The sequence below is a fragment of the Atractosteus spatula genome, chromosome 13 (assembly GCF_055471065.1).
Source record: "Atractosteus spatula isolate fAtrSpa1 chromosome 13, fAtrSpa1.hap1, whole genome shotgun sequence".
Classification (NCBI taxonomy): Eukaryota; Metazoa; Chordata; class Actinopteri; order Semionotiformes; family Lepisosteidae; genus Atractosteus; species Atractosteus spatula.
The window spans coordinates 31,673,674-31,695,639 of NC_142718.1; positions in this window are offsets into that span (position 1 = coordinate 31,673,674).

The window sequence follows — 21,966 nt, forward strand, 5'->3', positions numbered from 1 at the left end:
CAGGACTCCACGATTATAGGATTGTGAATGATACATATTTATTTTTTTCTTCTAGTTGAGACAAATGAGTGGTTTTGTAAGATATGGTTCATTTAATGATGCTAGTAAACATAAAGGTGTATCTGCTATGCCTTGCTTTTACATTTTAAAAGTTCTAAATACAAATAACAACCAGTACGTACTGTAGCTGTTTGTAATTCATGCTTTATTTTATCCAAAACATGTCACAATTTTTTACAGTGTTTTATTTTATTCCATGGTGTAGTTGTAGCCTGTTTAAATGTTTGGTAGAATAACTGAAGCTGGAAAATAACAAAGTAGAGTCATGCATTTATAGATCTATTTTTTACTATTTGATGAATGGCTTCATTTAAAATACTGCAGCATTAACATCATTGCGTAAACACAGTAATATATAACTACCAAAATTCGGATAAGAATAATAAAAGCTAAATAAAATGTTTTTGGATGATTTGTTCATAATACTTATACATACATAATACTATATCTGTAAGTTTTCATATTAACACATTTCAGCACATTTTACAACTAGAAATGAAAAAAAAAAACGTTATTAGTAACATTGTTGAGTTAGATGTTGGTTACAGTCTTCCCATTTATTGAATAATTCAAGTAAAGCTAAAAAAAGACTTCTGTTCAGAACATGTAATTTTGACATCAGATCTAGAGTGGCAATTTGCCTCAGTGCTCAATGCACGTTCAGTCTGGTGGAGACTCAGTGCTTCAGTGGTTCATCAGCAAGGCAGGGCACAGGCACATGCACTAGTGAGACCGAATCACTGTTTCTGTGCTCCATGTCAGACCATTATAACAGAGACCACAGTGTCACTCTGGTCTCAATGGTTCATTGAGACCAGCTGAAGGATATGGTTAACAAATGTAAAACCAAACTTCAGGGAAGCTGCTTTCCTGTGCTAAGTGATCTGTATTCCCTCTGAATTTCCCTTTCCCTAACCCTGTGAAATTAACAGTAGTTTCTGACTTTCAACCTCTGACCTCACATATAATAAGAATTTAAAAAGCACCATGCATGAGTGTTCCTCTGTAATGTAAAAATCCCAAAAATGACCATGTCCTCGTTTTATTATACAAAGCCTTCTGAACCGGCATCGCATGCTTCATCTGTGAGTGTCGAGTTTAAAGGAAAGTTATTACAAAGGCAAATGGTAGATTCAGAAACTGTAGCAATTCATTCTTCCTGACTTTTATGGACCTAAATAAATAAATAAATGTGTAAATCTTTGTAACTGCAAAAAGCTTTGAATCCCATTATAGTGGTTATTTGCTAAGGCAAGGTTTAAAAATAATATGGTAGATGCCTCTAATGGCTTCTGGGAAGTTGATTTTTTTTTCCTGCTGGGGGGGGAAAATTCATGCACAATGCGCAGGGTTTAAGGTTTTGGAAGCAGAAGAGAAAAGGTGTTTTGCGGAAATTATGTTACAGTTATCACACTCTGGGGATGACAGCGTACAGCAGTAAGAACAAGGTGCTGTGTGGCTTTTGCTTCTCTGTAAAGTAAAGATTGGCAGCTGGAAGTAAGGCTTACAGGCAGACCTGCACACAAGACCTCTTCACCTAGGACTCATAATCACTACTCAAAGGGAAAAGCGTCTACCAGTAAAAGGTAGCCAGAGCCATTAGAAGTGTGCTTATAACTCCACTTAAATATCACTTTATAGGCTATTACTTAAACTGTGGTTTGGTATTTAAATTACACTTTTATGGGCTTTTTAGTTTGGTAATACAATTGCTTTAGGAGTTACATGAAATTTAGGCTCAGCTGTGACAGACTACCTTACGCTGGAAGTCCCACTATGCTGTAAGTGACAGAATGAATTAGTATTGAGCAGTACCCATTTCCCCCTTTAAATACTGTAATTTTAATGTCCATTGTGGTATATGCATCTGCGGAATGCGGAGAAAAAATAAATCTGAAAATAACAGTATCTTTTTGTTAATGATAAGATTTGTAGAAGAGAATAAGATAGGATCATGCAAGTCTCAGCTTAATACATTTTAAAAGTTCAGATACTTCATGCCATGCTGCAGCCTCATCTATATTCTGATGTTTTAATTTTGTGTCGTTTTATTCCTTTTTACAACTTTGGTTTGATAGCAAATCATATGAACATAGTGATGTGCGATGGATGTACTGTATATTACAATACTGTATATTGATAGGTTTCTAAAGTCTGCTTATTGTTTAGAATGTGAATGCTGATACTTTGAAAAAAAAACTGAAAAGCTGTCATTGCAAAGCCGTACAACCAACACCAATAAGGGTTTTTTGCTAGTTTCACCCCATCCCACGAAGGAGTGTGCAGACGTTGTGTACTGCATGACTGTAATTCAGTCCCAAAGCAGGATAAACTTGTATCGATGGAGACAGGGCCTACCCTGAGGTCAGCTACGACCATGCCACTCTGATGTGATGTGTAGCTGGGGTGATGGTGTGTAAATAAACGGAAAGAATTGCAAATCTTGTCATGGCCACACGGAGCAGCTGAAGCATTTAAAGATGGTTGCCCGCAAACCTGACTGGAAGGTGGCAGCTCTGTGTGGTGGCTGAAGAAATACTTCATCCTTTGCTACAGTCCCATTCTCCTTCTTGACATATCTAAAAGCACTGACCCAGGATTTCATTGCTGACATATGACTTATTCAGTAAGTTGTGTACTTATGTATAGCAAAGTGAAAGCAATTGTGTATGCAGAGCCACTTTGCGGTACATTGCTTATCATATGCACAAACAGTGCTTTGAAAATACTTTGATTTCTATATTTGTTGCCTTATATTATGTACAGGTAACACCACACAATGTTTTGTTAAATAAAAACATTTGTTTACTCGATTGAATTCATGGAGAAAAATTAGAATTGAACCATTGTTGTGCATTCTGCCAATTTTATTTTTTATGTGAAGATTTTGTCTTATATTTTAATAGATTTATAATTGCAATTGATTGATATTTTGCCATTGCATCATAGCTTCAGTTATGGAATGATTAATATTTTTTCTTTTGACATGCAATCGATTTATATCGAAATTGTATGCAAAAAGTGGTTATTTCAAGTATACATCTGGATGCCAGCCCTGAAGAGGAATTTATTTACTGAAGCATTTTATTCTAAGGCTTACTGGTATTACATACAGTACAGTGTCATTACCTTCATTTGTATTTTAATTTGTAGCCTGCCAAACACTAATTACTTCTTCTTAACAATGAAAAAGAGCATCGTTAAATAAATGTAATCTACTTATTGGACATTATGTCTGGATTTTTCCCCTTATAAACAGTCCAATACAATGAATGCAAAAACAGTGTCCGTGTCAATTTTTGAAATATTTTTGTGTTTGTGTATGAATTTCTTTGTCTTTCCATTATGTATAAAAAATTAAAACACATCACACTAATGTCTTTTTCTGAAACAATTACAATTCATTACATATTTATAAAATGGTGTCCATTTTGGGAAACTCAATGTTTCTTCTGACATTTTGCACTTAGTATGTTTTAGAGTGGCATATGTTCAGACATATAAAACACAATTAGATGGAAAAGCCTTAGACAAGGTGAAACCATGTATCATAGTATTATGCATTTCACTAGACATACCAAGTTCATGTTGCAAACTGTCATGTGAGGTTAAGGCTGTGCCAATATACATATTTGTCATAACTGTCACAGACTCCATGAACCAGCCGATCATATACCACTTAATTAGGTGGTTACATTTTTGCCTTTTAAAAAATGTCTTCAGAAAAAAATTATTTTCATAGACTCGACAAAAGTCCTTCAAGGTAATGGGGTGAAGGATTTTTACCCTTAGACTATTGTCTGCCTTACAGTATATCTAATGTTACTTTACCTTAATTCTTTTATGAGTTAAGAAAGGCTTCTGATAATATAAGAAATTAATTGGATTATAAAATTGTCCCAAGCAATGTTTATGTTCTACTATTTCAATCTATTAAAGAGATATACTGTACAAAGACAGGAGGTGATTTGATATTGGTTCAGTTCTAATGTTGTTGATGAGTATTAAACACTTATAATTTAATCAAATGAATAATAATCAATACTCCCTCTCTTCTTCTTCATACATTGACTGCTTTTTCTGTACTTCAGTGATTCATTTAATCCTGATTCACATGATTGCATAAAATGCAGATTTAAAAATAATTCCATGCTGTGGATCCCCATTTTTATATGAATTATCACATTTAACCCATTTTTACTTTGAAGGGATTTGAGATTTTGCATTTATCATTCATTGCTTAAGCATATTGCGCAATATATAATTTTTTAATCAATAGCCTTGTACATAAGGCAAATGCAGTTTCTGTCAGCGTTTGTCTAATATGAGCCAGGCCATGAGTAGGGCTTGTCAATGTTTGCCAGTGAGTTTGCTTAAGGATGAGAATGTGATGAATTTCTCACTTCCTTATATAAGCAGAAACTCTATTTTAATTCACAGTAAAAAAAAAAAATGCACCTCAAGCAAAAGCTAAGAATCTGTTGGTTTGGAAAGGTATACCTTTTAGAATGGTTTAGTCTTTTGATTCTTAACAATTCAGAGGGAAAACTTGTATTTTTGTAAATGTACTTGTATTGTGGACATCTTATACGAGAAAGTATTAAACAAGTCTTTAAGGCTTTTTTTTTTAAAGATAAACCCTAAAATCTAGTTTGCTCTTGTTTATGGAAATTTGGCATGGTAACAAAGGTCCATAATTCATGCTGGAATTCCAAAAAAATAATTTGGATAAACTGCATGGTTCATTCCACTTTAATTCTTTATTCAACAGGCATATCATGGAAATTTTAACAGTCATAGCAGATTAACCTTGTGTGTGCTTTCTGTGGCTATCCCTCTGATGAATTTACATGCAGCAGGATGAAAATGCTGTTTGGAGAGAGATTGAGGGTTTATTTTATTCAGTCCCTTTTTCACTACCTTGACCTCTTTCTTGTGAAATAATCAGAACTGTTAAGTTGGAATATTTAGGCATTAATAATGAATTGCTTGTGGTTGGATTTCTGTGCACTTAAAAATAAATACACGTAATGTTTGTGCAATACTTTCTGGGTAGTTTTCAAACCAGGTCACTAGGAAAAAGCGGTCAGGCATTAAATTAGCAATTTTATTTTCTGTGGCAAATACCGATGTATATATTTATGTGAAAATATTTTAGGAATTGAAACTTTCATCATTTATTTAGGTTGTTCATTTAGACTGTCAGATACCTCATCTACTGGAGTTTTGTTTGAAAGAAAAGCAGATAGGTATGAAGAGTCATATACTGTACGTAAAGTACAATGTACTGTATATGTGTGTAATGAATATATTGTAAGGTGTTAATAATGAAAAGGTTATTGAATGCAAAAAAACCTTGAGTTAATGTAAAGAAAGCTGGGTAAATTGTTTAATCATCTTAAGAATCTTTAAGATTCTCAAGATCGTCCATATCCGGTTGATTTGTCATGCAAGGGTTTTGAGGCCAAAACTGTCTTTACCTCTTAAAATTGAATGGACAGTTTGAGTGGGGTTCACATCTGCTATATAAATACTGTCCTTTTTAGAAACTGCCAGTGAGACTACTGTATATACAGTACACACAGGGATGTTTTGATGTTTTGGGCAGAAGTTTCTATTCTTTTGCAGACCACCATATCACCATGGTTGACAGACCACCATATTATTTATCGGTTTGCAGAGAGTTGAAACAACATTCCTGTCTGCATAGTGCAAGACAATATGAGTAAATACGGTTTTAAAATCTGCAACCCTGCATAACTAAGGACAACATGTCTGTATTCCAATATCTGCGAAGCTGTGGTAGAAACTGTATTGCCCATTGCTCAAGGACAGTGATGGGCATTACATTTGGCAAGATGTACCATAGCTGCAATCTCACATGGATTGGGTCTTGTGACATCTGCATATTACCTGCTTCATTTGCAACAGATTGCCTGCATTTGGTTTCTACTCAAAGCTTCAAAGCAAGAGGTGTCCTTTCGGTTAGTCTTGTCCGGGATGTCCACAGATGACTACCTGTTGTATCATCGTGAAGTTCTTAATCACTTTTTTAAAGTTTTACTTTGAAATAAACAGTGCCCACGAGATTTTCTATTGGTTTCTACCAACATCTTTTTTGTCCAATGTGTGCTATTTTTCAAAGTCCATCAGTTTTCATTAACCTTCTATTCATGGCATGGCTGTTTGCAGACTGAGGCCTCAGGTGGCCTGTACCTTTTTCATATAGCTAATTATAATGTCCTTATCAAGTGACTAGAATGGACAATTTCATATTCAGGAGGTGCCTATGCAAGTCTCTTACTTGAAATGCTATTAGTTCTTGATAATGAAAGCATACTCATGCTAGTGAAAGAACAGAAAATAGGTATGCACAATACCATTAAATAATTCTTTTATAATACTGTTTTAAAATATAGTTCACATAAAATAAAGTATTTCACAATGGTAGTGTTATTTTCTTACTTTGAATGTTAAGGGTTTTATCAAGATCACAGCTGTAATGTGTGCTTCCCTTCTTGAGAGTTCAGTGTACTGTATTTTCTTTATTTTCCATTCCTTGTTTGATACATTGTCCTTCTTTTTGTAAGATGTTGCTCTTGGAAGAGATAAAAAAAAACTGACATGCTGTTCAAGTCTACTTTATCTTCGGGTTGGCAAAACATATTATTTGCACCATTAGGAAGCAACAAGACACACAAGATGACTGGATCTTATGGTGCCAAAAAGTTGATGGAAATCCTTTCTAAAAAATAACTTCTCACATCAAGAAAATAGGAAACAAATATGACAATATAAAAAAAACAGAAGATGAAGCTCCAGTATTTATAAAGAGAAAAAAAAGTTCTGTCATTTGGCACTTGAAAGAACTCTGTTAAGGTTGAATTTCTTTCTTTTTCTTGTATCCCAAGTGAAGGTCAGTTCCACCCAACAACAAGGTGACTACAGCTTTGGTACACAGCACGCTTGTTTCAATGGGCTGAGCTGAAGAGCTGCCCATGACTTAAACCCACAATGAAGGGAACGAGGCATCAGACTACCAGAACGGTTTTATTTTACACAGTGTTAAAGTGCTACCATCCTGGTTTGTTGCCAATGAAGGTCAAAGGTAAGGATTTAAGGCAGCCTATTAATCAATGACACTATTTAATGCGGAGTCTAGTCAGTTCATTGAAGAACAAGAATTGCACACATTTGGAACCCTCTTTGTCATGAAGTTCTTATTATTCTTGTTTTATACCATTGCAAATGTATTGATGAAACAAACCTAGACTGTCAAATGTCAATATTAATGCAATCATTTTCTCTCCTAAAAGTGACAAAACTGCAGTGTAAATTCAACAGTTAAATTTTGTCAGCAGACATTTGACATTATGATTTAGAAATAATTAAGGTTGGATTTACTTTTGTGCTGTCATCATCAAATTTTAAAGCTCAATTGTGCCAATATGTCAGATTAATTTGTTATTTTTGTATTTATTGTTGTATTATACTTTTATATGTACTTATTATATAATCTGAAAACTTAAAAATAAATGGTTTTAGAGGTTTTCTTCCTACTGAATGATAAATATAAATGTGTGATTGCATTTGCAGATTTCTTTATTGATTCACTTTTTCAGTAATTTGTCATTTATTAATTATGTGATATTTCAGATATAGCGATATTGTTTAAATTAAAGCATATGCATTTTTATTAAATAGTATTATTATTTGTGCCCCACAGTAGCTGTGAAAATGGTATATAATTGAGTCAGCTCATTTGCTTTCCAACAATTTCTCATCATTATTAGAATTTAGAAACCATCATGGGAAATCACTGAATCAAAGCCACATCTGTCAGTGAATACTTAAAGTACTTGTTCTTATGAGCCATACACAGGTAGGCATTCTTGAGTGTTTACTATTCCCAAGCCAGGTTTTATATTTTATTATTGCGAGAAGCAAATATAATTCACAAAGAGACAAGAGCCCCATTCCCTTCTTTTTAAAGTAAGTTATGATTCTCCAAAATGCATGTAATTGAAGGGGTGTTCTTAGTGTACATCTGTGTCTAATCCATCATCTGTGAAGCTGGATAGTGTCAAGTGCCATTCATCTGAGTCCTCTGAGAATTGTAGAAAACAAGAGGGAGTGGTGCTGGCGAGACAGAGATGTATAGCTATGCTGACCACAGAGGTACATGGTTAACAGCTTAATTATCCAGGTTCAACTGTCTTTTGGGATAAAATGTGCTCAGATTAGATGCTTTCGGTAATTGTGTGGAAGCATTCTGTGCACCATTTCCTAGTAAGCCTGTGCATTTGAAGTTGAAGATGCTACGCACTGAGGTCCTTGCCTCCCATTTGCCTAGTTTCTCTGAGCTGTAGCCTGATGCAATTTAAAATGAGACAGATTCTAAGATGATTAATTTTAAAGGGGCCGCCCAGGAGTAAATCAACAACGTCTCATCATGTAAAATACAGTATGTGGTAAAACACTTTAAGGACCCTATTTTTTTTCTTCATCCCAGTTAATTCTAAAATAATATCATGATGTATTTTGTGTAATAGTGGATTATACCTATTTTTACTTGCCCTTTTTAATTTTGTTGTGTGACAGAAATTCTTGGTTCAAAGCATTGTCTTTTGCTTTAACTTCATTTACACGTGGCACATGTAAGACAAACTTACAATTCAAGTGCTATGAGATGTACAGTAGATCGTGAGGTACCTTTTTCTATTTAACAAAACCAAGGTTCATTTTGGTGTCAAACAGAGATCCAAATATTGATGTCTGTAGGTCATGAACAGGACTTTAAAATGACCAGACCTGTGATAACCAGAACTAAAGAAGATGTGAAGATTTGGCTGGGATTTAACCTATAGGAATTGAGGATAGCAGAGATATGGTTATGTGTCAGACTTATAAATGCACAGTACAGTACAGTAGTATGCTATAGACAATCAAATTCAAATACCAAGTATTCCTATATAATGAAGTCATTAATGTACAGTACGATATGTTTAAAGGAAAAAGTGGTTATTGTGGAAGATTTTAATTTTCCTCACATACATTGGAACAAAGCACTAGGGATTTCAGTAAATTAAAATGGTAGACATGACTAACAACTGCTTTCTTACTCAGTTTGTCAAGCACCTACAAGAGATAATGCTTGTATTGATCAAGCCTTTTTGAACACTCAAACCAGAGTAGTGAAAACAGGTGAAAGAACCATTGGGAAACTGTAATCATAATCATAATACAGTATATAATGTATAACTATACATTAAAACAGGTGGAATTCAAAACAAAATTTTAACCCTTACCACTTCAGAAAAGCAGAATATGAGGTTTGAGATATGGAATCAGTACAGAATGGATGGCAACCATCTAAAGATATTGTGATTCAAACACAGAATGGATTCATCCTTAGAGTAAGAAACGTCAGGCTCAAAAAGCTGTGGCTCAAATGATTTAAATCATCTAGTTATATAGAGACCTGTATATACAGTAAATGGTTATTCATTTATATAGAAAATAGAAAGACCTTTATAAAATAATTATAGCAATATAGAACAGCATCCCATTAAAGAAAATTAGTACAATAATTTGCAAGCACAGGAAAAAATGCTATCAGAAAAACCAAGAGTGAGACTGTCAGCTCACTAGATTTGTCCATATTCTTGTATATTTTAGACCTGAAATGTAATTACATCTTCATTAAAATCTCTGTCACAGGAGCCGGTCCTAACTCCAATGAAGTGCGTTGCTTAGGACCCTATGCAGACAGTATAATCCATAAGAGACTGGAGAAGGGCTAAAGGGAAAACACGGTGAGGGAGGGACTGGATGACGAACAGGGGGCGGTGCAGACAGTGATCCAGGTGCATGGGGGGAGCGCAGGCGAACAAGTCCAAATGAGAGAAGTCCAAATGGGAAACTAGGGCGCAGTCCAGGGTCAAAGTGCCGGGATTTCCTTCCAACACAAACGATTAAAACCAGGAACGGGATCAGGGACAGGAACAGGAACAAGAAAGTTTAAAACAAAGTGACGAGGCCAGGTGCTCCGAGCCCTGAACTCAACTGGTCAGGACACCGTTTGGAAGCCTATGCCCTCAAGCCATGGACATAGGGTGATTTGATGCTAAGCGGGCCTCCGGGCATCCGTATTCCAATGCAGAGCCCTGAGCTTCAGAGGCACGAGGTTTAAATAATGTACAGGGAACAAGGGGCAGGTGAACGTGATAATGAAACTAAAATACAAAAGGGTCAGAGCGCCCTCTAGAGGAGGGATGACGATCGTGACAATCTCAAGATGAACATAACCTGATTTTAACATATACAGTAAAACAATTAATTAAAATATAGTTTGATTATCAACAAAATGGCCTTACTGTCAACATACTTGTGAAAATAAGTCTGTAGATTCTTAGATTCAGTAACTGGTGGTACCTCTTTGGGCAGTAATAACTTCTTCTAGATGTTTCAGTTATAACTGTTTTATCAATACCTAACAGCAGCTTTTATGAATTTTGTTCCATTATTCCTTATGGAACTGCTTCAAGTCAGTTACGTTTGAGGGTTTCCAAGCATCAACAGCTTGCTTCAGGTCCTGTCATACATTTCAATAGAGCTTAGTTCCAGACTTTGACTTGGTGAAATCCAAAATGAACAACTTCTTCTTTCAGTCCTTCTTTTGTAGATTTGCTTGTATATTTAGCATCACTGTCTTGCTATATGATTCACTTTTGGCTGAGCTTCAGGTGATGTATGGATGGCCTGCCCTGGACTTTCTTGAAACAAGTCTGAATTAATGGTACTGAGGAGTTATCTGAGTTGTCAACACAACCCACACTATGATAGTCCCACCACCATGCTTGATAGGTGGGAGGAGGTTCTTCTGTTCAGAAGAACTGTTTCATTTTCACTACACAAAATACTTTTCACTGTGGCCAATAAATTCAACTTTTCAACTGAGAACATTCTTCCAGGAGTCTTGTGGATCATCCAGGTGCTCTTTGGCAAACTTGTGAGGAGTAGTAAAATGCTTGCATGGCCAAATTTGCTTGACCCTAAAAATAAGAATAAGAGGAAGAGGAAAAGCAAGAGCAATAGGGATCCATCAGCTTCAGTGCTTGACTCCCATGATAATATAGCATCTGGGTATATCACCCTGAAACTCATGACTGGTAGCCCCTTGAAGCTAAGCAGGTGTGAGCCTGGTCAGTACCTGGACACCTTCTGGGAAAGCTAAGGTTACTGCTGGAAGGGGTCTTAATTGGGCCAGCAGGGAGCTCTCACCCTGCAGTCTGTGTGGGTATTAATGCCCCAGTATAGTGATGAGAAACTATACTGTTAAAAGGCACCATCCTTTGGATGAGACGTAAACTGAGGTCCGCTATGTGTTCATTAAAAATCCCAGGGAATTCTCGAAAAGAGTAGCAGTTCAAAACCCAGTGTCCTGACCAAATTTCCTACGGCATCTACCAATCATGGTGTCACAGTCTCGTCCTTCAAAAGTTTAGAGGCGTAGATGGAATGCAGCAATAATGATGGCACAGCCACAACTGCAAAGAAGTGCAATGGTGTTTATTGTGAGGAATTGTGTTCCCAAAGTGCATACCCAAAAAACAAAGTGAAAAATACAAACTAATGAAGGAAAAGAAACACAAAACTATAGTGCAAGAATATATACCTTAATTGATTAAAAAATAGATTGTTGTAGGCAACTCCTACTCAACCAATTTCCTCCTACTGTATCTCCCTTCTACTCTCTTGAGGAGCTCCTTTTCTAGGTTACACTCCACCCCTTAGAATATTCCACTAAAACGCAAAAAGAAATTCTACAAAATAATAATCAGAATTCTGATATACATCTTTTTCCAATTAAACAAGGAACATATTATTAACAAAAACAAAATATCATTATTCTGTTTATGTACATAAATATTTTTAAGAAGATACTACCCCCTCTTAATGGTATCTTCTTACAAATCAATCCATGCATGCGCAACCCTGGAAGAAACCATTTTGCCGGTGAGAAATCAAAACAAGGTATTTATTTGAAACATGTGAGTTAAATACTGTACCAATTGAGTTCATTTCACTTATAAAACAATGAAAAATGGTTGTTTGGTTTGAGTTAATGTTTAATTTTGACCATATGTGAACAACCTTACTTAACTCTGTGTGTGCACCCACAGAGAAAGCAAAGCTATCCCCGAAATTCCAGAGTAGGTAAACTTGGTTTACGTTTGAAACCAGATTCATCACCTTTGTTTTGATAGTAAAATGTTTACATTTACGTATGTGTATGAGTCCGTATGTGTACGTGGATACCTCACGATTGCCAGGTGATCTGGAAACGTAGTCTCCAGTCACACATGGCCACCTAATAATCCCTGTTTCTGAATTGGTTTCCCTACTCTGCTCTCCTCCCCAGTAATAGCTGATATGTGGTGAGCGTACTGGTGCACTTTGGCTGCTGTCACATCATCCAGGAGGGTGCTACACATTGGTGGTGGTGGAGGGGAGTCCCCATGACCTGTAAAGTGCTTTGAATGGAGTGTCCAGAATAGCGTTATATAAGTGTAAAGAGTTATTAAACACAAATAAGGCAGAACGTTAAGCATTGATTACAAAATAAAAGCATGTCATTGCATAATTTTGTAGTAGTTGAGTTCCCATGGTTGAGTTCTCATGGGGTACAGCAGTTCTAAGTGAGTGGGTATGCTATATGTATTGTAGTGATCCATGCTGGAAGGCTAAGGTGCTTCTTAACAGAACTAAAGGTGAGGTGCTATTTGGAAGACCTTTTCATACAGTTCCATCTAGAAAACATACTGTAGCTCAACTCAACTTCTGGTATCGTTCCATGCTGGTGTACAGTATATGAGTATATGTCTGCACCGCAACACAGGCTTCTGTGTTATCTGTTCCTTTACTTGAGTTTCTTTATTTTTACTCTACTTTCTTATTTTATTATGATAACCCCCTAAAATGTCTTATTTCAGTCTAATTTCATCATTATACTTAAATGACCTACATAATAATTTAAGTCATGCCATGATTTCTGCCTAGTGAATTTCTCCTTATGAAAAGAATAATTCATTATTTGCATATTTCTGTATTGCATCTTTGAAACTCAAAACTCATTTATGTACTGTAGTACAATGCCCTGATATCTCTAACAATCTAATTGAAAGTTATTGCTTCTTCATAATAAACTTAGAACACCGGCTACAAAACACTAATTCTAGACTTAACAATACACACATGACCATTAAACATGGGTCATTTTCAATGTGTTGTGAAAGGACTCATGCAGCTGTAGAGTATTTCTTTCATTGTAACTGAAATACATGTAACTTCATCCTATTTATGTAAAATGGACATCAGCAGTTTTCATTAAAGTGCACAAATTCTCTTAATGAACATATTTTTATTTTTAATTGTTATAGTTTTCTTTTAATTTAAAAAAGTTTAATTGTTAAAATTATTAGATTTATTTCAGAATAAAAGAAAAAAATCTGCATTGCATAAAAACAAAAACAAACTAAAGCCAAGTATATTTATCTTTGAAATGTCCATGCAGGATGACAAATGAGAAACTGGTTTGTAAATGCTATTCTACTCGGGTAAATATCCTGAAAAAAAATCAATGGAAAAAAAAGGATCTTGAGTAGAAAAAAACATTTTAAGTGATGATAAGGCAATGACGTCCAAAAAAAACTGAGATACTGCCTGGTATATCTGCTCTTACCCAATCCATTTTCTGATAAGCCTCTCCAAGACGCATTTTGGTAGTTACAAGTTGGTAGATCAATGGACTAGTGAGAATTCACCCTCATTTCTTTATCTGCCTTGAAATGAAAAACATTAATTTCCCATCTAAACCCATACAACTTCAAACAAAGGACAGTTCAAGTGTCATTTTCTGTCCGAATTTATAAGTATATTTAAAATTTAATATCTGTGTAAATATGGTAAATGTTAAGTGAAAAATGTTTCTTTCGCATGACAAAAGGCCTATGAAATGTGGGAAAGTTAAATATCAGTATACTTGAAGAAGTGAAGAGCATAATCCAACTCCAAAAACATTATCATTTCAAGGATTTGGCCTAGCTTTGCCAAATCACTTATCAAAATTTAAAAAAAAAACATTGTACAAATGATAGTCACATTTATTTTTCCACAATTAAAAAGCATCAAACCAGATACATTCATGTCACATCAATGAAAATACACTACCGTAGAATTACCCGTGTGAGTGACAGAAGTGCAAGGTGGTGTCTAGAGACCTACTCTACAGAGCCCACTTATCATTTTCCAGAATGCATCGTTGAATAGCTTGTAAGAAAACAGGTCAGGTAAGGGCATCATTGTAACTTTAACAGACACATTTTTCATTTTCTTAGTCTTTCTATCAATTAAAGCGTTTTTGTGTCTTTTTAAAGACTAACAGCTTTAATTGCTGCAGAAGGTGCTTTTACCAAGTATTGGCTCAGGGGGGTGGATACTTACAGAATGCAATCAATATATTTTAGATTTGTATTTTTTTACATTTAACTTCTTTCAACCATAAAATGCTCAATTTGACCTTTTAATTTTTGATTAAAATATTAATTAAAAAAAATGTATATACCTAATTTGTAATTCAACAAAATGGGACATTGATAGAAGAGGGTTAATGCATTTGCAAGGCTGTATAAAGGCTGATATACTGTACAATATATTATTCAAAGAGAAGACAGATACTCATCTGTTGCCCAGTCCAATGCCCCTCAGTACATATCCTACAGAGGTAGAGCAAATGAAAGCATTGCTGGCTAACTGATGTTCTGATGAATGGCTGAAGGTGTGACAGATATAAAATACAAGGAACAGTCTTTCGTTAATCAATGTATCCAATAAAATTGGGTATTATGGCAGCATTTCAAGTACTTATTCCAAATAGAATTTTCAGAAATCAAATAGACATTAGTAGATGTGTAATATAACTAAAATAAAATTAATGTACATGTACTCATGGTAATTAATATAATGCAAAAACAAAATATGGAGCAAACATACTGTACTAATAACAAATATTTTAGCTTGTTATAATTATTCATCGATTAAACATTTTAGGGTATATTTTATGCTTATTCTTCTAATCCTCTTCATTAATAATGTTACTTGATCAAGCACAACAAAACTAAAATGCCAGACAGGCCAGCTGTTAATGAACGAAGAGGTTTACAAATGTTATTAGATTTATCTCAGTGATGTACCTTTGTGGTTCCTCAAAACCATTTGCGTTCAAATCAGAATATTAATCAATCTCCTGAATTAAATTAAATATTGGAACACCTCACCCCCAAAAGAGTTGTGAAAAATATATATTTAGATTCCCTTTCTTAGGTCATCTTCATTGTCTGTTTAGCTATTTAATTGCTTTTGCTTCTTTACTCATTGGGCTTAGATTTCTCCCTTATTACAATATTTAAACCTACAGTTTGATGTTATCTGATTGATATTATGTCCAGCTGGGGCCTATTGAAGAATGACTAATTATATTTATAGATGTTAATATTTAATGGCTAATTCTGCCAATTTGTCCCCCCAAAAAAATCACAGGTTACATAAAAAGCACATTGTTTTATTATCATTAAAATTGCATTTTTTGAGCTTGTCAATAACGTTTAATTCAGCATCAACTTTAAATTATAAGTTGTTTTGTTGCTATAGGTGGTTCTCTCATTGCAGTTTTAATTCATTGTTTGAGAAATGCTGAAAAGGGAAAAATATACTGTATCATGTTAATGTCTTAGCACGATCATCAGGTGTCCCCTCTGATTCACTTTTAAATAATTATTAAAAAAGAGTTTGCATCAACAGCTTTGGTTGATTATTTTGCTCTTATTGCTAAACTGCAGATAATGGCAAGATTGACAAAAAATATCAAACCTGTGGACAACAGAAAAGTATTTACGTTTTTTCGAAAGTGTTATTTGGAAGTGGTCAAAGACCTTTCTAAAACATACACTATGCTTTCTGCCCTGAAAACAATACATAAAAAAAATGAAATGCACTTTTGCTGTTAAAAAGTGTGCTGTCTTCAGAAAAGAAATACGTCAGCTGTGTTACAGTTTTAGAAATAGCTACTTTAGAGCTACTGTACTTGCTTTTTAAATGTAAGGAATACTCTCTAAACCAGATGACCACTGTTTAAACATAAGCATGGGAAAAATATTAGAGGAGAATCACAAAGATCTGCATTATGTTGGAGGATATGAACAGCAAATGCATACTGCTGGAAAAGTTGTGTGTAAATGAGTAAAATTCATTGTTGCCAAAAGACATACATCTTACCCTTATACTCCTCTGGGCTAAAATGTGATTTAATTGACTGAAATAAATATTTTAGCCCCAGAACAAAGACGATTTATTCAATCATTCCATTTGACATTGTGAGTATAATTAATACACACGGTATATAGGGAATTTATTGAGGTCTAAAAATTTAATGTCCTTGGATGAACCTTAAATATTATAGTGAAACCTAATACTTTTCTTCACCAAGCTGACTTAATTCAAACCTTTATTTGGTACTGGGGGGTAAACATTGTGCATATACAGTAGAATGTATATTTTAATAATATATACACAGTACAATATAAATTCAGTAGTTCTTGAATAATGTATATCCTATTGAGTTTTAAAGTTTATTCGGGTATGTATACATTTAACACTGTTGTTCACAATGTTCCATTTCTATAAATGGAGACCAAGCTGCTTCTGAACTTAATTTACTATGAGGAATGCAGTATATGTGAATACTAAAAAAATAAAAATTAACTAGACTGTAACAACATGCAGTAGTAGCTATAAAGTAAGTTTATTTCACTGTCCTCACATATTGTAGATTTGCAAGTATATCCTCTGACCAAAACATAATTCATGATGTCCGTGGGACTCAGCACCTTTAATTTTCTTGATCACCAACCAAAGTTCTGAATTAAAACATGCCGCATTTTTGTAGAAGATTATTAACATACCTTTGGAAGTGTATAACAGGACTTGAAATGTTACTTCAGAATTAAGGATATAGCAGTACACTGTGCAACAAATTAAAAATATCACTTATAGCTGCAACAGATTCTCATGTTATTTTCAGGAAGATCAAAAAATCTTTTTGTGCAGCATATTCACTGGCATTTTATTGAACAGACATCGCATAAGTAAGTTCATTATGCTGCTTTAGATTTGTCATCAACAGGGGGTCTACTTTGAAAGTCAGAGGTTAGTAGCATGTGTAGATTCTGCTGGCAGCAGTACTGTATAAGCTGTGTGACTGTGATGCATACTTTGTACCAGGATGAGAATGTTTCCTTGTGGGTTTCTGTCCCATTTCTCTCATAGAGTCTGGGCAGTGCTTAACCTTCCCAGGGTACGTATAGTAACTCTATACAGAATGTGAAAAGAGTCCTGGAATGAAATCCTGCAATTAACAACACGTTTAATGAATTTCAGATGATCAAACGCAGAGAAAATTGGTAAAGGGGGGACGCCTCCAAGTTATTGGTCAAAGGATTCCCAAGCTAAAATTATCCAATGACACAATCACCCTGTAATGAGGCTTATTCTGCTTTAAGCAACAGCACCTCCTCCAATGCCCCACCCCTCCTTTGCACCAGGGACCCAAGATAAGACCCAGTGATGGCAGGAGAGAGAATGTAGAGACTCTCAACACAGCACCAACATCTTTTTAGCCACAGTCAGACAAGTCAGTCCTTCTACTTCTTGAGACCCTGATTATAGAGAGACCAGTTTCCAAAACTTTACCACATGCTAAAAGTCCCAAAACACGCTCATGGCATACAGTACAACATCCCGTGTTTTGAGCTGTGTAATATGAGATTTTAGAATAATAAAGGCTGGGGTGGCATACAAATAAACAAGAATGAAAGAAGAAAGAAGACAGCAATTAGGGCATCACTTTGTTCCACCATGTGAACCCTTTCCCTTTGATTAACCTCTTCAGTTTTTCAAAACTCTTTTGACATCATGGGTCCTGTAATATTCTGAACCATCACTATGAACTACAGTGGTCAGATACTGTATATTAATGAATCTCAGGAAGGCTTCAGACCATTTAAAAATGGAGTGTAAGGATACAAATAACAAAATAACAGCCACGAATGTCTTGAAATATCAGATTATTTTTACATTTTAAAATTTAGTAAGTAAATTAAATGTACATAGACATGGTTTGTTATTGTGAATTAAGCTGCATAGTGTGAAGGTGAAAATTACTTTATTCTTAAAAAGTTAGGAAGGGATGTTTCTTGTTTAGGTACTGTACCTTTCCATTTGAGGAATTCAATGCTTAGAGTTATCTTTGCAAGGTATTCAAGTTGCAAGGAATGGGAGTCTTTCCAAAAAAAAATCGGAGAGTTCTGTATTTAAAAGTGTTGTCCTCTATACACAGTTATTGACATTGTAAAGCTAGACACTTATTGTGGTTCTGATTTTGTCATACACCAGATACATATTTTATATAAATTTGTAATGGTGTCTAGAGATTCGAGTGACAATATATTGTGAGACAGTTCTTGAATTTTGTGCAATGTACAGAAAAACAGATATGCTGGGAAAGATAGGCGTATCCAAATAAACATTAAAATCACTACACTTTCCTATTTTCATATATAATAAGCCTTCTCTAGGAGGAGATATTATTGCAGCTATTCATTTTCAGATATATAGTGTGAGACAGCATAGGGAAATCAGTCTGAATGTGTGTAGGTAGATAAGTACACGTGTTGGGTGTCTACTAGAGATTATTTACAAAAAACATGGGATAGATAGGATAGATCTAATTGACTTATAACAGTATGCAGCATGTGTATGGTGATTTTTGAGTTATCTGTATTAGGCTTACTGTGAACTAGGCAGAGTGCAATAGATTGATGGTGACGTCTCTGCCACATCAATTATGGCCGTGTGCCTCATTTAGGATGTATCCTAACCATTATCTCTTTATTTGAGTTAGCGCCAGCTCAGCATGTCAGAGGTCATAGAAGGGAGGAAATACACAGGCCTGGCCTACCCAGCAGGGGAAAGTCCTGCAGGCCCAGTGGTTCAGGAACCCCTGCTGAGGAAGGTGCCAGAGAGAGGTCCACACCAAGGACCACTGCTGTCACTCATAGCCCTTCTAGAACGTAGCAGCTCTCAGTAGGGGAAGTATTAAACTAGAGGCTAGAGTTAGACTCAGAGGTTCTCTCTCCTTTTAATCACCTCATTTTGAAGTACATAGCTGTCTTCTAATAACCCCTGTTGTTTATCAATCTGAGTCAAAATTCCTTCTAAATATTAATGGCATTGATATTGTTATTTACATTTTCATTGAGTCATGTGTATATCCATTACTATGGATCTTTATGTTATGTATTCACTGAACATTCAATTAATATGCATAATGTTACAAATATAAACCCTAATTCCAAAATGTAAACCTAACTATGATGCCTAGCAAACATAATATCTAAAGTAAAATGATAGTACTATACTTGTCTTTTGGATTTTTTGTTTATAATTCCTGTAAAGTATATTTATATACAGTGTTTACTGTATACAGTGTTCTGTTGCTTCCTAAGAATGGTTCTGAGGTTGAAGAAACTACTAAGTGATTGTTAAATCAGTTTTCTTTCTTTAGAAATTGTGCTATTTTCAAAAGGTCTGCATTTCTATATGTTAGGTTTACTGTAACTACTCCAGATACTGTATCTTCTAATTATGTTATTTTTCCCCAAGCAATCAATTAATATCTACCCTATTGATTTACTTCTTGAGTGTTAGCAAGTTTCAGGTCAAGAACAGATGAGTAGTGTTCCTGCTTAATTTTGCTCTACCCAGGCCCCCCTCCCCTGAGGAATATGAAAATGCTCAAGGTGTGTTTAAGGATTTCTTAAAGATTCACAGAGAAAAATCCTCCCCTCACATTTTCTTCCCATGTGGTCTCAAAGTTTTCCTTGTTTCAAGAGCCCTGGTGCATTTTTATTTGTCCTTTTGTAATCCTAGAGATTGAAACCATAAATTAATTTGTGTACTTAATTTACAATGAATAAGTTGGTCCTCAACATAATAGGCAGAACAATTATGTTCCTTTGGAGCCCTGAATATTTTTAGCTTTGCCTAAGATGTGAGAAAACTTTCCGAGTTTGTCAGGATAGATTTCTTTTTAGTAATTCGATTAAGTCAACATCTTCCGAGCCCTTAAAGAGACCCTTTCTTTAATATTATAACAGGCTGTTGTTCCAAAATGTTTAGAATTTCTTTTAATCTGTACACAAAATACTGACACATTGTTTCAGTGCTGAAAGGCAAAGGGCTGGAGCAGTGGGAAGCCATCAGAAACAGTTATATAATTCGGTTGCTGTCCAACCTAAGACCAGTCAGATCTACCACCACACCACATATATATATCCCTGTTCAAACCAGTAGGGTGCTGACATTAGTTATTAGGCCAGCAGTTGAACCTGATACTGTCCAACTGTCCAAAAATGAACAGCTATATGTACTGTATAAGGAGATTTTGTTTTGAATTCAGCACACCCCTTAATTTACTGTATCAGAAGAAATGAATTCAACCCTCTTATTTATGTTTGTGTTATCTACAAAATGTTATAAGAAATTAATATGTGACAGAGTCATAAGTAGTTGAATACAAATGTAGTCTTTTAATTAGTTCTTCACTTCTCTCTCAAAATTTTGCTGGCTGGTTGCATACAGGTATGAATTATATATGTCCAGGACTGACAATAAAATTGCTCCTAGCAGGAACCGTTACATTAATGATGCTAAGAGAGAAAGACGTTTTCAAAGGCCTTATATTCTATGTGAGATTTGTGAATGCATATTGTTCATTTCTGTAAATGCTGCACTAAGGATAAACCGAAAATAGCCATGTATCCCATCTAAATCTCTAGATGTACTGTAAAGTGTTCAATATTCTATATTCTATATACTGTATACATTCAATTTAAACTCATGCAGTTTTTAAATTGATGCTGTAGTATCAGCTTATTACTCATAATTAAATTTAATACATACCTTACATTATAACTGCATTTGTGGGGAGAAAAAAAGAACTATAAATTTCCACAGATCTCAACCTTTATATCAGTACATAAGCACACGGTAATGTTGATTAGAGTTTAGATCAAATGTGTTCCAATCATAGATGTGAGGAAGATTAACCATAAATTACTAATAGAGTAAATGAAACGGAGAGGAAGCAATCATATTGCTGCAATTACCTTCCAGATGTCCATGTTTTAGATCTTTCAGTGTCCCATTTCATTATGAGATATGCCACCACTTTGTTAAAACTGTACCTTACAACCTCAGGACTTAATGCACTGCTTGCTATGTAAAGCTACAGATCTGTGAAACATTTAAAACAACAAAGTGCCATTTGACAGCCTAGCCTTTCAGAGGAGCAGCTCTTCTTCCTGTCTTTGATGTGAGGATGATTTATTTAATCAATTATTAATCAAAGTTGTTTTTTTTTCTTGTATTTTTAACTGAAACTCAAAGACACTTTTACCAGATTCTTATTTTTAACAGATGTCTTTAGTGATGATCTGAAGTAATTTATTATTCTCTTATTCCTTTCAAAGGGCACATTTTAAACAAGACTTACACACTTACAGTAAAAGGTATGCCTATTTTATTCAATTATAATACCTGTATTCTGTCTTTTACATATTTTAGTCTAAAATATGAATATGTGTGTATATCAACACACAGACAGATGTTTTTTTGCAAACAGTATGTGTACATACTGTATATTAAGGTATTTATAAAAATACCTTAATATATGCGTACCTTGTTTCCATAATTTCATCCTTTTGTGTAAAGTATGCCTACAAGTATTAT